Here is a 19,891-nt window from a genome sequence, read left to right on the forward strand (position 1 = left end):
CAAGAAGAATGTTAAAATAGTTTATGTTCTATTGAATCATATGCTTGAAGGATTATCAGTATGTGTAAACATTCTAAGCAGTGAATCCTCAACCTTTTGCATCAGTATGCCTGAGAGATGAGAATTTACTCCCAAATTCCCATCTGAATTTGATCCCATCAGTAATGGGTTCACTACAGCAGTCATTCTCAAATTGGTAAGGGGTTGAAGATTTTTATCTATTTTGTTGAGATTTAATTCACATACCATAAAATTTGCCCTTTTAAAGGATAACCCATGTCAGTGGTTTTCAGTATATTCAGTATATTCATCACAATTGTCTAATTCTAGAACATTTTCATCACCCCTAAGAGAAGCCCTATACCCATTAACAGTCACCGCTCACCCTAACAGCCTGGAAACCACAAATCCACTCTCTGTCTCTGTGGATTTACCCATTCTGGACATTTCATATAAATAGAACTGTTCAATGTGTAGCCTTTTGTGTCTGCCTTCTTTCACTTAATATAACATTTGCAAGTTCTTCCATATTGTAGCATGAATCAGTACTTATCCTTTCTGACTGAATAATAATTCCATTGTGTGGATAAATATACCACATCTTGTTCATCCAGTAATGGACATGTGGGTTGCTTCTACCTTTTGTACAAGTTTCTGTGTGAATGTATCATTTCAGTTCTCTTGGGTATGTCCCTGGGAGTGGAATTGCTGGGTCATATGGCAACTCTAGCACTTGTTGAAAGACTGCCAAGCTGTTATCCATAGCAGTGGATAGCCCACCAGCAGTGTACAAGAGTTCCAATTTCTCTTCTTCCTCACTAACACATTATTATTATTTAAACTTTTTTAAAAGTTCTAGTGGGTACAAAATGCCACCTTATTATTTGCATTTTGACTTGGTTTTAATTTGCATTTCCCTAGTGACTACTGATGTTGGGCAGCTTTTCATGTGCTTGTTGGCCACTGGAATGTCTTTAGAGAAAGATCTGCTTGACTCCTTTGTCTGTGTTTTCAGTTGGATTGTCTTTTTGTGGTTAACTTATAAGAGTTCTTTATGTATTCCAGATTACTAGACTCTTATCTATGATTTGCAAATATTTTATCCTATTCTTTAAGTTGTTCACTTTCTCAGTGGTAACTTTCAAAATACAGGTGTTTCATTTTGATGGAGTCCAGTTTGGCTTTTTCTTTGGTTTGTGTTTTAGGTATCATGTGTGTAAAATCATTGGCTGATTCAAGATGACAGGAAATTTAACAAGTTTTTAACAAAATTTAACATGAGTTTTATAGGTTAGTTCTTATATTTAGGTCTTTGACTCATTTTGAGTTAAAATTTGTATATGGTGTGAGGTAGGGGACCAACTTCATTCTTTTGCATGTGGCTATCCATTTGTCCCAGTACCATTTGTTGGAAAAAATTATTCTTTCCCCCATGGAGGTCTTGGTACCCTTGTCAAAAACCAGTTAAGCATATGAGTTTATGTCTGGGCTCTCAATTCTATTCCATTGGGTGTCCATTTCTGTCCTTGTGTCAGTATCACATGATATTGATTGCTGTTGCTTTGTACTAAGTTTTTAAAATTGGGAAGTGTAAGTCCTCCAACTTTGTTATTTTTCAAGAGTGTTTTGGCCCTCCAAGGCCCCTTGCATTTCCATATGAATTTTAGGATCAGTTTCTCAATCTCTGCAAAAATGCCACCTGGGATTTTGATCAGGATTATGCTGAATCTGCAGATCGTTTTAGGTAGTAGTGTCATAACAGTATTAAGTCTTTAATCCATGAACAGAGGATGCCTTTTTATTTATTTAATTTCTGTAGAAATATGATGGATTTTTTATTCTTGCAACCTTGCTGAGCTCATTTACTAGCTCTAATAGCCTTTTAGTGGATGCCTTTGAATTTTCTATATAAGAGGTCATATCATCTGCAAATAGAGATAATTTAATGTTCTTTCTGATCTGACTGTGTTTTACTTCATTTTCTTGCTTAATTGTCCCTGGCTAGACCCTCCCATTAGTGGAATGTTGAATAGAAGTGGTGCAAGCAGCATCCATGTGTTGTTCCTTATCTTGGGGGGAAAGCTTTCAGACTATCACCATTGAGTATGATGTTAGCTGTGGGATTGTCATAGATGCCCTTTGTCAGATTGAAAAAGTTCCTCTCTATTTCTAACTTGTTGAGTGTTTTTATCATGAGTTTTGGATTTTGTCAAATGCTTTTTCTGTGCCTATTGTGATTATTTTGTAGGTTTTGTCCTTTTTTGCATTAATGTATTACATTGATCAATTTTCATGTGTTGAGCCAACCTTGCCTTCCTGGGATAAATCCCCAGGCAAGTGGTCACAGTGGGATTATGTTTTTATATGTTGCAGAATTTAGTTTGGTAGTATTTGCTGAGGGTTTATGCATCTGTATTCATAAGAGGTATGGGTCTATAATTTTGTGATTTCTTTCTCTGGCTTTAGTATCTGTACTGCTGGCCTCATATAATGATTATGAAGTGTTTCCTCCTCTGCTGTTTTTTGAAAGAGTTTGAGAAAGATTGGTGTTAATTCTCATTTGTTTGGTAAAACTCACCAGTGAAGCCATCTGGCTCTGAACTTTTCCTTGTGGGAAGTTTTTTAATTACTGGCTCACTGTCTTTAGTTTTTACTGGTCTTTTCTATTTCTAGTTAAGTCAGTTCCTATAGTTTGCATCTCTGTAGGTAATTGTCCATTTCGTCAAGTTTATTTTATTCATTGGCACATGATTGTCTATAAGGTTCCCTTGTAATCCTTTTTTATTCCTGCAGTGTAGGTAGTAATGTCCCCTCTTTCATCCCTGATTTTAGTAACTTGAGTCTTCTTTCTTTTTTGCTTGGTCAATTCAGCTAAAGGTTTGCAAATTTTGACCTTGTCAAAGAACTAACTTTTGGTTTCATTAATTTGCCAATTTTTCTATTTGGTATTTAATTAATTTTTACTCAGATCTTTGTTACTTTCTTCTGCTGCTTGGTTTGGGCCTAGTTTTTTCTTTCTCTTTTTTTCTCAAAGTGGAAAAACTTCAGCTCTTTCTCCTTTGTTAATATAATTATTTACAGCTATAAGTTTTCATTTAAGCACAGTTTTGCTCATCAATAGGGTTTTGGTATATTGTGGGTTTTATATCAGTTATCCCAATTTTTTTTTCTAGTTTCCCTGTGATTTCTCTTTTGACCCATTTGTTGTTGAGGGGAGTATGTTGCTTAAATGCCACATCTTTGTGAATTGCCCAAATTTCCTTCTCTTACAGATTTCTAATTTCATTACATTGTGGTTGGAAATATACTTTGTATGATTTCAATCATTTTAAATATATTGAGGCTTGTTTTATTACCTAACATACGGTCTATCTTGGAGAATGTTCCATGTTCACTTGAGAGAAATACATATTCTGCTATAGGGTGGAGTGCTCCGTAGATGTCTGTTAGCTCTAGTTGTTTAATAGTGTTGTTCAATTTTCTTGTTCCTCTTTTATCTTCGATCTAGCTGTTCTGTTATTGAAAGTAGAGTACTGAAGATTCCAATGATTATTGTTGAATCTATTATTGTTTCTCCCTTCAATTATGTCAGTTTTTGCTTTATGTATTCTAGGGCCCTGTTGTTAGGTGCATGAGTAAGTTAAAGGATTTTCAGAAGCCGCAGAGGTTATTTAGTACATCTTTATCCCTTGAGATTCACTGGTTCAGTGGCTCTCCTGATATTTCCAGCCAACTCTGTATGCTAGAGAATTCACCTGAGTGTTTAACTTTATTCTCTAGAGCAGGCTGTGTTGAGGTTGGCTTCTTCCTCAATACCTACAAAATATTTTTTTCTTCTAGCAGTATTTTCATAAATTAGTAAGATAGTTCCTCCCCACCTCACTTTATTCCAGTAAAAATTAACCTAGTTTGTTCCCTTTGCTCTCCTTCCCATTTATGGTGAGTTGTGATTTTCCTTCATAAGCAGGAGATGTAAGAGTGTTTAATGACAATGCTACTGTCTCTATTAATGTGCTTTTGCCTTTTCACATTGTTTCAAGCCCTAGCAGAGAGTAAGACTTTTTTAAAATAGTAGGTGCTTTTCAGAGCCAAATACAGAATTTTTACAAGAGCTAAGAAATGAAATGAGTGAATTAACAGGATGGAGCTTTCCATCAGTCTTAGGAAAGATTTGTCATCTGCCATTGAAATTTGAACCTACCATTTTATGGCTTTGAAGTTTAACTGGCACCATTAAGTTTTTATGTTTCAATTAGTCTTGGTCTCTGTTAACTCTGAAGGCGGTATGTTGTATACGTATGCACGTGTTTGCACGTGTTATCCTTTACATGGGCTTTGGTTCCTTAGAATCAGAGTTCAAATTATCATCCAAAGGCAGTTGCTTATTTCTTCACAGTCACAGCGCTACCAACAGTGAGGTCAGCTTTATGAATAGAAGAAATGTATGAAGTTGAGTTTACTTGTTTACTTGTTTACTACTTTAAAAATTGTTTACTACTTGTTTACTTGTTTACTACTTTAAAAATTAGAAGATGACCAGAAATTAGTCTGGAACAGATTGATATTTCACTTTGAAGCCCTTACTGGAAAACTTTGTAATCCTGAAGAATTAGGTGGTTTTTGCTTTTTGTTTTCTACACATACCAAAAGTAAAAAGTGTTTCTCAAGAGTTTTATTTCAAGGAAACTCAGTGTTTACAACAGACAAAAGGTAGGTAAGAATACGGTCTACAGTCCAAAGAGCCTCCATAGGAAAGCAGTTCCCTGATCATCTACCTGATGGCTTCAGACATTTATAGCCACTAAAGCCCCATGGGATTAAATCTAATTTCTCTTCAGCCAGCTGGGTTGTAACTGTAGACTTTTTTTTTTAACTGTAGACTTTTTAAATAGTTGAGAGAAGATCCTGATGGTTCTTTTGACTTTTTATCTACAAAAATATTCGGTTATGTGAAATTCCTTATCAGGACAGTTTAAGAATAGAACCTAATGGCAACAAATAGAACAAAGAATCCAGTCGAGATAGAAACTGCCATTTCAGAACTCTGCTGTGAAGCTGGGCAGGAAAAAACTAGCAGCCCCAGATCTCCCAGGATGTGGCAGGCACTATGCTGAGTGGTTTACATACATGATAATCTTTATCTTGGCAACATGCCAATCAGAGAAGGGATAGTTATTTCTTCTTTTGCAAATGAAGAAACTTAGAGAATATCCAGAAACTTGGCCGGAGATTGCTCACCTATTAAGTGGCAAAGTCAGAAACGGAAGCAGCCCAGGGATAACGTTCCTGACCACCAGCCACCCTCCAGCCCTGAGACCATTGGGCCAGCATTTGGAAAGTGTGCATGGTTCTCACTCTTAAGGAATTCTTAGGTTCAGGGAAGAAACAGGACCATGAACAGAGGGAACTATTTGAGGGCTGAGCTAGTGCATGCATGCACGTACTCTTTCTGTGTACATGTGTGTATATACACACACTTTTTAAAGTTAATGATTAATCACAATAATAGCTAACATCTAGTGCTTACTATGTGGTAGGCACTCACTCTTTTAAGCATTTCACACATTAACTCATTTAATCCTTGCAACAACCCTTTTGTTAACCCCCATGTTACAGACAAGGAAACAGGTTTAGAGAAATCCAGTAACTTACCACGGCTGTGTTCTTAAACCCCATTCTGTTTTGCACCTCAGAGAAGCTCATCAAGTGGCAGGGCAGATCATGGGGCATCCTGACCACGGGCCCTGTGTGCACAATGCTCGGTGGTAGGAAAGGCTGAGAAGTATGATGGCTGGGGTCAAGGACACAAGCAGGTGAGAGGTGTCCTGGGCTGTTACAGACCGTGGCTTTTCCAGTGGGGAGCCTTAAGGAGGCTCATGCATTTTTGGAAAGTGTGAAATAGATGCAGACTGGAACCTAAAATTAAATAAATGGAGTCACTAAAGAAAGTAAGTAGAGGTGCCGGCTTAGAACAGCATGGCTCAGAAGCTGCTTTAGCACACAAGCCAGCAAGCAAGAAATAGGCTGGAAACAGGGCCTATGATGAGAAGATTCTAGAAACCCATGGGTAAGGAGACATCTAGGGAGAATTCACCCAGCACAGGAGAGCATCCGTACAGGAGAGCTGCACCAGTGCACCTGCAGACAGCTCAGAGAGGGGAAGCATTGTCTTTTCTGAGGAGTGGAAAAGGCAGGTAGAGGTCACAAGAGCGAGGGTGGCTGCCAAACCCGAGCACAGGCTGAGAAGGAGGGGTAAAAGCACACCCCAGTGATGAAAAGATGCCCAGGATGGGTGTGTAAAATTGGTGGCAAGAGCCTGGCCAGTCTCTGAGGGGGCTCCAGGAAACTGAAGAGAAATCTAGTAAGTCTGCAAAACATATCCAGTTGCCTTACTCTTGTTTCCTTTACCTTCAAGGTTTTCATACAAGTTCCTTTTGAGGAAAATACATGTTGGTCTTGCTGACCGAAGGGAAAGGGGTTCTCTCACCCTGAGTCTCTGCCCTCTGCCTCAAGATGGCGCCCTTCCCTGCGGAGGCCACCCCTAAGCTCAGGGTGCAGAGGCAGAAGTGGAGCGCTCAGCCCGAGGTGGCCCTGACATGACCTCTCCTTCCGAGAGGCTTCTTTACTCATGATCCCCACACCCCGCCACCACACACCACACACCACACATGGCTGAAACAAGACTAGCCTAAACAGGTGGATGGTGAAGGGTCTTTCAGAATTCAAAGGCACAATTTACTTTTTTTCAGACCCAGAAAGGCCGAATTTCTAGCACCTAGCTCTGGTGACTTGTGTAACCTAACTACAGTAGAGGAGAGCTGCATCTTAGGGGTTGGGGAGGTTTATAGAGGCAAAAACGAAAGCATAATCCCAATGGCATTTGAAACATCATTCAGATCCCGGTGCAGTGCCAACAAGTGGGACCCGAGACTGCAAATAGCTACAAAACATCAGAGTCCTGTCTCCACAGGGCAGGCGCTCCTGCTGCCGGGCAGCAGGCAGAGTCACCTACACTCTTTAAACGTCATTTACTGCTAGGCAGGTATAAATGCCCCTTGGAACTCAGGCTCCCACATGGAACTGGGGTTCGGAGTGGAGTCCTCCTTAGCTGGGAGTCAGCACAAACAGCCAGGGACAGGTGAGGAGGTTCACAGCCACAGCACAGAGAATATAGCTTCCCATGGAGGCCTGGCCCTGCTAAGCCTGGGGCAAGACACTGAATTTCCATTGCCTCTCTGCATACCTCACCTACTGTGCCAGCTCGATGAATGGACACACAAAGCAGGCAACCCCTGGGTGTTGAGGTTGACGTGATCTGCACCACGTTCAAATGGGCGGTCCAGCAGCTGGGCTATGAGCCTGGACCAGCCCCTTCCTGGCTGGGTCAGTCACATAGCCTCCTCCAGCCTCAACGTCTTGCCCCTGAGTTCAAGTCACAGTAGCAGCCATACAGAGTTGGGAGAATGAGGACGGGGCTTGTGCAAGTGCCTGGCACATAGTATTCTCCAGTAGTATCTGTTGCTTCCTTCCGTATATGAAAAGCACTGATCCCTAAAAAGTGCCTCTGGGTGTTGGTGATGGGAAAGCCTTGCACAGGCGTCCTCCAGCCCAGGGAAGGCCCCGCCCTGCTGAGGTTTTGCAACTGGTCTGTTCGATGTTCTGTCCACTGGGCACCACTGCCTTTCCCCCCTGTTCAGCCAGCACGCACTCATCTTCCTGGAGGCTACAGAGGTCCCAGGCCCGGGTGAGAACTCTAGCAGCCTTTTGAAAAGACTCTTGGAAAGGCTGTCTTGCCTCAAGCACCAATTCCTGATTTATAAGAAGAAAGCTTTATGTGAAAATTCTAGTCATTTATCACTTTCAATAGGCTGCAGCCACCAGTAAGCCTAAGGCATAGTGATAAAACAAAGCTGCGCCACGTAGGAGCAAATATATCTGCCTGATCTGGAGATAGGGCCTGCAGCAGGGGACTAGAAATAAGGAGAAAATAGAACACGAGGGCTCTGGGAAGGGGGATAGGAGACCCCCTACCGCCCTCTGGAGCCTCACTCCAAGGGAATTCTTGATGCCTCAGGATAAAGAAGACTTGAGCATGGTCTAATTTCTATAAGAAGGCACAAGGTACAGTTGTGTAGATTATACTGTAACATTAATTATAGGAACACGGGGAGGATTCTGTAGTGAGAGCAATCCTTATAATTTGCCGGGTCCTTCAGTTATCAAGCTGGTCTGTTGGTAATAGCATTCAAGTTGACTTGACTGTCTTCACTGGTGTAATAATCTTTTTGGAATTTCTGGAAAAGAAAGAGAAGCAGTAGCAACGTTGTGATTTTTTTTTTTAATCAAAGTTGTTACCAACACCTTTGTAAAGTCCTTGGAAAGTTTTTAAATTTTAATTGAATGTTGATTGCCTTAGAAAAAGTATACCTTCTCATTTATTGTAGCCATTTCTTATACGGAATAAAAAGCTTAAATTGGTCAGGTTCCTGGGTGGCTCAGTTGGTTAAGTGTCCAACTTCAGCTCAGGTCATGATCTCACAGCTTGTGAGTTCAAGTCCTGCATCGGGCTCTGTGCTGACAGCTCAGAGCCTGGAGCCTGCTTTGGATTCTGTGACTCCTTCTCTCTCTGCTCCTCTCTCTCTCTCTCTCTCCCTCCCTCCCTCTCCCTCTCCCTCCCTCCCTCTCTCCCAAAAAATAAATAAACGTTAAAGAAAAAAACTTCAATCGGTCAATAGTATTGCATCTAAGGAATTTGAATTGTACTAATTAATTAAATATATCGACTAAATGTAATTATTATTTTTTTTTTTTTTTGCAGTTTGATTATAACTACCATCTAAGGTATTTATGTGTTAAGAGTATAAAATTCTGGGGCACCTGGGTGGCTCAGTCAGTTAAGCATCTGACTTTTGATTTTGACTCAGGTCAAGATCTCATGGTTCATGGAATTGAGCCCCGCATCAGGCTCTGCGCTGAGCATCAAGCCTGCTTGGGATTTTATCTCCCTCTGTCTCTGCCTCCTCGTACTCTTTCTCTCTCTCTCTCTCTCTCTCTCTCTCTCTCTCAACACACATAAATAAACATTTAAGAGTACAAAACTGAAAGATGCCTTTGCTTTGGATTCTGCTTTACCTGGATTTCAGCTCTAGCTTTATGATTTTGAGGTAGTTATTTCACCTCTGAGCATCCATTTTCCTCTCTCTGAAATAAGAATAACACATCTGTCTTGCAGTATTGTTGTGAAATTATACATAAATTTAAACTTTACCCCTTCAACCCTTTTTCTTGTACTTAAAAATCATCTTAAATTATTTTCCTGAATAAAATGCAAATGGTAAAAAAAAAAAAAAAAGTCAAAATAGTATAAAAGGGTATAAGGTGAAGGTACATCTCCCTCCCACTCTGATGCAGTCCTCAGTCTTCTCCCAGCAATCTCTGTTGCCTAAGTTTTACGTGTGCACTTGCAGAGAGATTTTGTGCATATATAAGCATATTTTTTCATACATACCTTTATAATTGTTAGCTTAATCTACATATTGTCCTTCCCCAACAAAATCTCTTCTGCGCATAGTTTTAGAACAAGTTATCAGTTGGTCACTGATCTATTAAATTTCCTTTAGCCCAAAGGTAAAAAAAAAAAAAAAAAAAGACATTTTTCAGCCTTTCTGCCAAACAAAAGAATCCCTACCTTATAGCTACAGAAGAGGGCCACAGATGACAGTGGGAATACGGTTATCCATAGCAACAAATTAGCATCAGGTATTTTTTTTTAATTTTTTAATGTTTATTTTAGAGAGAGACAGAGTGCAAGCAGGGGAGGGGCAGAGAGAGAGGGAGACACAGAATCTGAAGTAGGATCCAGGCTCCAAGCTGTCAGCACAGAACCTAACGTAGGGTTTGAACTCACAAACCATGAGATCATGACCTGAAGCCAAAGTCGGATTCTTAACAGACTGAGCCACCCAGGTGCCCCTAGCATCAGGTAATTTAAGAATGAATGTAACATCATTGAAGAAAACTTTATACCATTTAAGTCCAGAGGTCTCCAGACCTCACACTGTCGCAAGATGCTCTAACATTTACATTTGTAAGCAATTAGGACTTGTGCTTTTGTGAATGCTTTCTGTCTTTAGCTTAACCTTGCAAGGTTCTCCTAAATGGCTCTACTCTACAGTTTTCTGTTCCCTTTTTGCAACTACATCAACTCCCTTAAGTTTGCCTAAAATTTCTTCTCACAAAAGCTTGCAGTTTCAAAGCAGAGACAGGCTTCTTTGCTAGAACGGAATCAGAAAACAAGTACTTAACACAGTTTGAGACCAAGAATACAGGAAGCAATAGGTTTGCCAAAAAAAGAACACATAGACTATAATTTTCTTCTTGCCCAGTATTTGGAGATTATTCCATATCAGTGCCTGTGGATCTATCTGCCTCATTCTCTTTAATATTGACAGATGCTTTGTATATTGAATCAATTCTCAATTGATGAATATTTCAGTTGTTTTAAGTCTTTATAATCTTTACAAAGGCTGTATAACAACTAAAATCAACGATACACAGAAATAGCAATTGGTGGTTAATTTCTAGCTTCTTTCCTGTTTCCTTTTTTTCTTTAAGTTTATATACCACTTTTAGTAATCTCTGCACTCAGCATGGGGCTCAACCTCATGACCTCCAGATCAAGAATCATGCTTTTCCGGCTGAGCCAGCCAGGCACCCCTCTTGTCTGTTTCTTAGTGTAAAATCCCTCTTTATGTCATGCTAGGGGAGTTCCAAGTTAAAACTATCTGGACACAAATTAGTGATGTGATCGGGATAGTGTGCATCCTAATCAATTCAATTCTGTAGAGTATTTGCTGGCATAATGTGAAAAGACAGAGATAAAATCCATCTGAATTGTACCCATAAGTTTATGGTCTAATTGGGGAAGAAAGATGTAAGACAGCAAATAGAAAAACACCATAATAATTAAAGTACTTACATTTTTCAGAGAATTACAAAGTCTCTTTTATTTTTTAATGGCATTAATCAATTTCAGGATTCTGTAGAAAATTTCTGAAAGATTGTAAGCCATATGAATGGGGGCTCTAAGTCATCAATAATAAGTTGATCACATTTCTGCTTCTGCTAATGTCATATTAGCTTGTACTTCCAACATCATACCAAGCACAACAGAGAATCTGGAAAAAGCATCTTTTTAATGTTCTATTTTAAGGCATTGAAGAGCTATCAGTGTGGTGAGAACTTGAGGAGCCAAGAACACAGAGGAAAGGGAAGTATGGCAATATGAACCCAATGTTCAACACTGCTTTTCTTTTTGAAGCATTTTCCAGTTGGTAAACAATGGCTGAGAAGTGACCAGAATGTGGGGGTGAATGACTGAGGAGAGCTCAGGCAGTCTTACTGGACTTGTGAGACAGTAACTTGGAGTTCAGAGCACACCAAGAACAAGGAGCCCTGATAAGCACCCTAGGCTTTCCACTGGGATCCCCTTGAACTAGATACAGGTTGAACCAGAATTTGACTAACCCTCTCAAAGACTGAAGCCTGACTTTGAATCTGGTTAATTTCTAATTGGATGGAAGGATATGCCCATAGCCTAAGTGATATGTCCCTTCCCAATAGAAGATCCTCCAGAGGAGGATACCACCAGCAGCAGCCTCAGATTATCTCTACAGTTTTCATATGTACTGTCCAACAAGCCATCAAAAATACCAGACATACTAGAAGACCAAACAACCAAAAAACAGGAAAAACAAAGAATAGTAGATCCACAGAAATACAAATATCAGAAACATAATAGACTTTAAAATAACTTCAAGTATGTACAGGAAACTGATAACAAGATGGATAATTTCAGAAATAATGGAAGCAGCAAAAAAAAAAAAAAAAGATAAATAGAAATGTGAGGACTGAAAGTAGGAACCCCACAGAAGGTTTAATATCAACTAAAATATAACTGAAGAAAGGATTTGTGAACTGGAAAACAGGTCAGGAGAAAATATTCAACCTGAAGCACAAAAGGAAAAAGAGAAAGAAAATACAAAAAAGGTCACAAGAGAATTTAGATGATGATGACAAAAAATCTAACATACATGTAATTCAGGTTATAGAAGGAAAAGAGATAGATTGAGGCAGAAGCAATATTAGAAGAGAAAATGGCTGAGAATTTTCCAAAACTGACAGAGACATCAAACCACAGATTCAAGTAAAACACACCAACATATGTCATTGTAAAACAAAAAAGAAAAAAAGCAAAAACTTTAAAGCAGAGAAAAAAGATATATTACTGCTTTTTTTTTAATTTGTTTTTAATGTCTTTATTTTTGAGAGAGAAACACACAGAGAGAGACAGAGTGTGAGTGGGGGAGGGACAGAGAGAGAGGGAGACACGGAGTCCAAAGCAGGCTCTAGGCTCTGAGCTGTCAGCACAGAGCCTGATGCGGGGCTTAAACCCATGCACTGCGAGATCATGACCTGAGCTGAAGTCAGACACTTAACCAACTGAGCCACTCAGGCGCCACAATATATTACTGCTTTTTGATTGAGAAGAAATTCACATAACATCAAGTTAACCACTTTAAAGTGAATAATGGCACTTAGTATATTCACAGTGTTGTGTAACCACCGCCTCTGTCCAGTTATAAAAAGCTTTTATCACCCCAAAAAGCAAACCTCTGCCTATTAAATAGTCGCTCCTCATTCCACCTTCTCCTCCAGCCCCAGGAAAATACCTACCTGTGTTCTGTCTGTGGATATACCTATTCTAGATCTGCCATGTAAATGGAATCATACAAATTATGTAATTTTTTGTCTGTCTTCTTTCACTTAGCATGATGTTTTCAGGAACCATCCACATTTAGCACGTACTTCATGCCTTTTTATGGCTAATAGTCCATTGTGTGTGTGTGTGTGTGTGTGTGTGTGTGTGTGCACATATATACACACTGTAATATGTTCATCCACTCATCCGTTGATGGACATTTGGGCTGCTTCCGCCTTTTGGCTATTGTGAATAATGCTGCTCTGAATTAGTGTACAAGAATCTGTTTGCATCTCTCTCTCCAATTCTTTTAGGTATATACCTGGGTGTGGAATTGCTGGGTCCTATGGTCACCATTCCCACCATCAATATACAAGAGTTCCAGTTTCTCTACATCTTCATCAACACTTGCTGTTTTCTTTAAAAAAAAAAAAAAAGTCATTTCAAGGCTTAGGTCTTGAACTCAGGGTTGTGAGTTCAAGCTGTGTACTGGGCTCTGTGCTGGGCGTGAAGCCTACTTTAAAAAAAAAAAAAAGACAAAGTACAAAATTTTAATTTTGATTGAGTCCAATTTGTCTGTATTTTCTCTGGTAGCTTGTGCTTTAGGTGTCATATCTAAGAAACAATTGCCTAATTCAAGGTCACAAAAACTTTCAACTTAAGCTCTTACATTTAGGTGTGTGATCCATTTTGGGTTAATATTTATGTATTAGTGTGAGGTAAGGGTCCAACTTCATTCTTTTGCATGTGGATATCCATTTGTTCCAGTACTTTTGGAAGAGATTATTCTTTCTTCTTTCCCCCTTTGAAGGGTCTTGGCACCCTTGTTAAAATACGAGCAGAGGTATCTGAGTGGCTCAGTTGGTTGAGCGTCCGACTTCGGCCCACATCATGATCTTGTGGTCTGTGAGTTGGAGCCCCGCATCAGGCTCTGTGCTGACAGCTCAGAGCCTGGAGCCTGTTTCAGGTTCTGTGTCTCCCTCTCTCTCTGCCCTTTCCCCATTCATGTTGTCTCTCTCAAAATAAATAAACATTAAACAACTTTTTTTAATTTAAAAAAACGTAATATATGAGTTTGTACACTCTCAATTGTACTTCATTGATCTATCTTTATGCTAATGCCACACTATATTACCGTACTTTTATAGTAGCTTTGAGATCAAGAAGTATGAGTCCTCCAGCTTTGTTTTTCCTTCTTCAATATGAGATATGTTACTTTTAAAGTAGCAATAGAACTGATAGAACTGATAGCAATAGACTGATAGTTGGTATCTTGACAAACAATGAAAACCATAAAACAGTGACGTGAAGTGTTAGTGGGGAAAAAAAAACCCTCTCAACCTAAGTACCTAGGAAAAAATCCATCAGAAATAAATACGTATAAAATAATTCACAAGGACGAAAAGTACAGCATAGGGAATACAGTCAATAATAACTGTAATAACTTTGTGTGCTAACAGATGTTAACTACACTGTGGTGAGCATTACATAATTTGTAGAGTTGTTGAATCACTCACTGTTGTACATCTGACACCCATATAACATTGTATGTCAGGTATACTTCAGTAAAAAATAAAATAAATGAAATGCTTCGTTCCAAAAATAATGAATAAAAAAGCAGACAAGCCGTTTTCCAACAAACAGAAATACCGAGAGGGAATTCTTCAGGAGGAAGGACAGTTATTCCATACAGGAACATGGAGGTGCGGGAAGATTAAAGAGAGAGAAAATGGTAGATATTGGTTAACCTGAATGACAGTTGATGTATAAAACTCTCAGTAGTGATGTCCTGTGGAGATTACCTGACATCAGTTGCACAAAAGGTAGAAGAGGGTAAAAGTGCTCTTTAGATATTTGCATTGCCCAGGAGTAAGTAAAAATACTGATTTGTATTAAGACTTTAATAAATCAAAGATACATGTTGTGATCAGGGTGACAACTAAAAACAGTAGTAAAATAGTCTCTAGACTAGCACAGCCACTGAAAGAATAGGAAAATAATATATAATAAACTTATAGAGGGAAAAATAGAATGACAAAATTATCCAAAAGAAGAAATACTTTTTTAAAATAGAGGAGGGAGGCCTGGGTGGCTCAGTCAGTTGAGCGTCGACAGTTGATGTCGGCTCAGGTCATGATCTCACGGTTTGTGAGTTTGAGGCCCGTGTTGGGCTCCACACTGACAGTACAGAGCCTACTTGGGATTCTCTCGCTGTCTCCCAGTCCCTACCCAGCTCATTTTCTTTCTCTCTCTTTCTCTTTCTCTCCCTCTCCCCCTTTCTCCCTTTCTCAAGATAAATACACTTTAAAAAATTGCTTAGGGGCACCTGAGTGGCTCAGTCAGTTAAGTGTCCCAACTTCGGCTCAGGTCACGATCTTAATGGCTCGTGGGTTCAAGCCTCATGTCAGGCTCTGTGCTGACAGCCCAGAGCCTGGAACCTGCTTCAGATTCTGTATCTCTCTCTCTCTGTGCCCCTTCCCCATTCACCCTCTGTCTCTCTGTCTCTCAAAAATGAATAAACATTAAAAAAAACGTTTTTTTAATTGCTTGAAAAATAAAAATAGGGGCGCCTGGGTGGCTCAGTTCGTTAAGTATCTGACTTACACTCAGGTCATGATCTCACAGTTCGCGGGTTCAAGCCCTGCATCAGGCTCTGTGTTGACAGCTCAAAGTCTGGAGCCTGCTTGGGTTTCTGTGTCTCCCTCTCTTTCTGCCCCTCCCCCCCCCAATCTCTCTCAAAAATAAACATTAAAAATAAAAAAGAGGAAAGGAACGTGGAATGGGAGGGGCAAATAAAGAACAATAAAATGATAAATTTAAATCTCAATTTGTCAGTAATGAATATAAAATGATTGCTCAAATACAAAGATAGACTAGATTTAAAATTTATAAACACACATGCACATCTATATGTGTGACACTTCTTTAAGGAGGCGGGACTGTTGAAAATACAATGATAGAAAAATATAGATCATGTAAACATTAACCAAAAGAAAATCATTGCTGTATAAATATCAGACAAATATGCCTTAAGATAAAGAGGGACATCTCATAATGATGAAAAAGTTAATCCATCGTGAAGAAAACAATTATAAATTTATGTACCTAATATATGCTCAAAATATATGAAGCAAAAATTGACATCTAAAAGAACTAACAATTCCAACATCATATATTGGGAAGTTTATACACATCTGTTTTTAACAAGCAAATACTTGTCAAGGATCTAGATTTGAACAACACCATTAACAAGGATGTAATTGACATATATATAGCACTCATCAACTACAGGAGATATATTATTTTCAAGTGCATATAAATCACTTACTAAAATAGACCATGTACTGGGAGATAAAGCAAATTTCAACAAACATATAAGATTGAAATCATATAGAGTATGTTTTCTAACCAGTGAAATTAAGTTAAAAATCAATAATGAAACGGTAATTAGAATGATCCCTAGACGTTTGGAATCAAGTAATATACTACCTTTTTTTAAGATTTTATTTTTTTAGGGGCGCCTGGGTGGCGCAGTCGGTTAAGCGTCCGACTTCAGCCAGGTCACCATCTCACAGTCCGGGAGTTCGAGCCCCGCGTCAGGCTCTGGGCTGATGGCTCAGAGCCTGGAACCAGTTTCCGATTCTGTGTCTCCCTCTCTCTCTGCCCCTCCCCTGTTCATGCTCTGTCTCTCTCTGTCCCAAAAATAAATAAACGTTGAAAAAAAAAATTTTTTTAAGATTTTATTTTTTTAATCTCTACACCCAATATGAGGCTCAAACCCACAACCCCAAGATCAAGAGTGTATGCTCCACCCACTGAACACACCAAGCACCCCTCAATTAATATATTTCTAGGGGCGCCTGGGTGCCTCAGTAGGTTGAGTGTCCGACCTCGGCTCAGGTCGTGATCTCACAGTTTGTGAGTTCAAACCCCACATGTGAGGGTCACTGTTGTCAGCATGGAGCCTGCTTCAGATCCTCTGTCCCCCTCTCTCTGCCCCTTCCCCACTCAAGCTCTCTTTCTCTCAAAAATAAATAAATATTAAAATACATATGTGTATATATATATATATATATTTCTATATATATATATGTTTCTATATATATATTTCTAAAAAGCTTATAAGTCAGAGAAAAAATTGCAGTGTAAATCATTTTAAAATGTTTAATTGAATATGGATATAAATACGACATATCAATATTTGTGTGATACCAGTAAAGTTGTTTAGAGGAAAATCTGTGACCTAAAATGCATATATTAGAACAGAAAAAAGCTAGAACTCAGTGTTCTAAGCATTCCTCCCAAATAAAAACCAGCAAACTAAATCAAATGAAGAAAATAATAAAGATCATAGATGAATTCAATGGAAAACAAATCTACAATAGAAAAAAATCAACCAAGCACAAAGTTGTTTCTTTAAAAAGGCTAGTAATAAAACTAACAAAACTCTGCTATCAAGATAAAAGACCCAAATGACCAATATAAGGGATGAAAAGGGGGCATCACTATAGAGCCTACGCATGAAAATAAATAATAATAAAGTTTATAAAAATAGAAGATAGAATGGTGGTTACCAGGGCTGGTGGAAGGAGGGAAAAGGAAGTTGTTTAATGGATACAAAGTTTCAGATTTGCGAGATGAAAAGTTCTGGAAATATGTTTCACAGCAATGTGAATACACTCAACACTATTGAACTGTATACTTAAAAATAGTTAAGATGGCAAATTTCATATTCTGTGTTTTTTACAATAAAAAATTATAAAAGGATATTATGACAACTTTATGTTAGTAAATTCTGAAATTTAAATGAAACAGACAAACCCCTGAAAAAATGCAAAGTACCAAAATTGACACAAGAAAAAATTGGAAATTTGAATTCTGTATCTAGGCAATAAATTAAATCAGGAGTTTAAAAATTTTCCCCCAGAGAAAAGCTCTAGGCTTACATGGTGTCAGTGTTGAATTCTCTCTAACATTTCAGGAGGAAATGACACCAATCTTACACAGATTTATCCAGAGAAGAGAAAAAGAAGAAAACTTCCCAAGACTTTCATTGAGACTAGTATACCATTACTACCAAATTATAAAAAAGGATATTACCAAAAAAAGGAAAAATTACAGGTTAATTTCTTTTATGATTACAGATGCAAATACACTAAATAAAATATTAGCTCAATGACTCTGACAATATATAAATAGGAAAAAATTGCAACCAAGTTGGATTCATTAAAAACTGCAAGGTTAGGAGAGCCTGAGCAGCTCAGTTGGTTGAGCATCTGACTCTTGATTTCTGCTCAGATCATAATCTCACTGTTCATGAGTTCGAGGCCCACGTCAATCTTAGCACTGATAGTGCAGAACCTGCTTGGGATTCTTCCTCTCCCCCCCCCCCACCCTCCCCCACCTCAAACTAAATAAATAAACAAAATTTTTTAAAAACTGCAAGGTTGAAAATCAGTGTGATTCAACACATTAACAGAATAAAAGTGGAAAGTCATGTTTAATAGATACAGACAGAGCACTTGTTAAAAATTCAACATTCATTCCTGATTTTAAAAGAACGTTTAGGGCACCTGGCTGGCACAGTCTGAAGAGCATGATCTCAGGGTTGTGAGTTCAAGCCTCACATTGGGTGTAGAGATTACTTAAAATTAAAAAAGAAAGGAAGGAAAGGGAAGGGAAGAAAGGGAGGGAGGGAGGAAGGAAGGGAGGGAAGGAGCGAGGGAGAGAGCAAGCAGAGAGGGAGAAAGGGAGGGACAAGCGAAGAAAGGAAGAACATTCAGCAAACTAGAAAAAGAACACTTCCTTAACCTAATAATGTGTATTTTCACATTATTTAATGATGAAATATTAAAAACTTTTCCCTAAGATTGGAAATCAGGATACCTGTTGTGACTATCTCTTTCAATATCATATTAGCAGTCTTAGCCATTATGCTAAAGTAACCAAAAATATAAAAGATGTGAGGATTGGAAAGGAACAAATAAAACTCACTACTTATAGACAACATAGTAGTATATATAGAAAATCCAAACGATTCCACAAATAAACTCTTAAAATGAATAAGTAAATTTAGCAGGGTTAATTGTGCTTCTGTATACCAACAATAAGCAAATAAAATGAAAATTTTTAAAAGGTACCATTTACCAAGGCATCAAATAAACATCAAATACTGATGAATAAATCTAAAAGAAAATGTGCAAGCCTTCTACACACAAAAAAGTGTTAAGCATTATAGAGAGAAGTAAATGAGTATACCAGGTTGATAGTGTGTAAGACTCAATGTTGTAAAGATGTTAATTCTTCCCAAATTGATCTGTAGATTCACTGCAGGTTTTTTTTTTTTTTAAGTTTACTTATTTATTTTGAGAGGGAGAGCATGTGCTCAAGCTGGGAAGGGACAGAGGGAGTGGGAGAGGGAGAATCCCAAGCAGTCTCCTCGCGGAGCTTGGTCTCAGGAACTACGAGATCATGACCTGAGCTGAAATCAAGAGTTAGTTGCTTAACCAGCTGAGCCACCCAGGTGCCCCTAGATTCACTGCAGTTTTCATCAGATCCCAGTAGGGGTGTGTATGTGTGTGTGTGCATGTAACTTGGCAAACTGATTTATAAAATTTATGTGGAAATGAAAAGAGCCAAGAATAGCAAGACAATCGTAAAGAATGATAAAATGAGAGGACTTATAGAAATGATGTTAAGACTTTTTATAAAGGTATGGTAATTAAGACTGAGTTATTGATGGAAGGATGGACAAATAGCTTAGCAGAGCAGTATATAGTCCCAAACAACCATGCATTTTATCGACACCTGATTCACATCAAAGGTAGCACTGTATAGCAGTAAAGATAAAAACAGGCTTTTCAATAAATGGTGCTGGGTCAACTGAATATCTATAAAGAAAAAATGAATCTTGATTCCAACTTCATACCACACTCAAAAATTAATTTGAAATGGAGCATAGACTTAAGTGTGAACGGCAAAACAATGAAGCTTCTAAACAATCTTCAAAACCTTAGGATAGGCAAAGATTTCTTAAACAGGACTCAAAAAGCCATAAAATAAAAGTGTGGTCCACACAAAAATGAAGAAATTCTGTTAATCAGAATACATTATTTTGGAAGAAGACACTTG

General features: G+C 38.5%; 1 protein-coding gene across 1 annotated transcript in view; it reads left to right on the plus strand.

The window, feature by feature from the left end:
• The window catches only part of RNF130 (ring finger protein 130), a 140,511-nt gene that overhangs the window by 109,236 nt on the left and 11,384 nt on the right, over positions 1-19,891 (plus strand). The gene's annotated exons all lie outside the window — the stretch shown is intronic.

Source organism: Prionailurus bengalensis, chromosome A1 (genome assembly GCF_016509475.1).
Source record: "Prionailurus bengalensis isolate Pbe53 chromosome A1, Fcat_Pben_1.1_paternal_pri, whole genome shotgun sequence".
In the NCBI taxonomy this organism is placed as follows: Eukaryota; Metazoa; Chordata; class Mammalia; order Carnivora; family Felidae; genus Prionailurus; species Prionailurus bengalensis.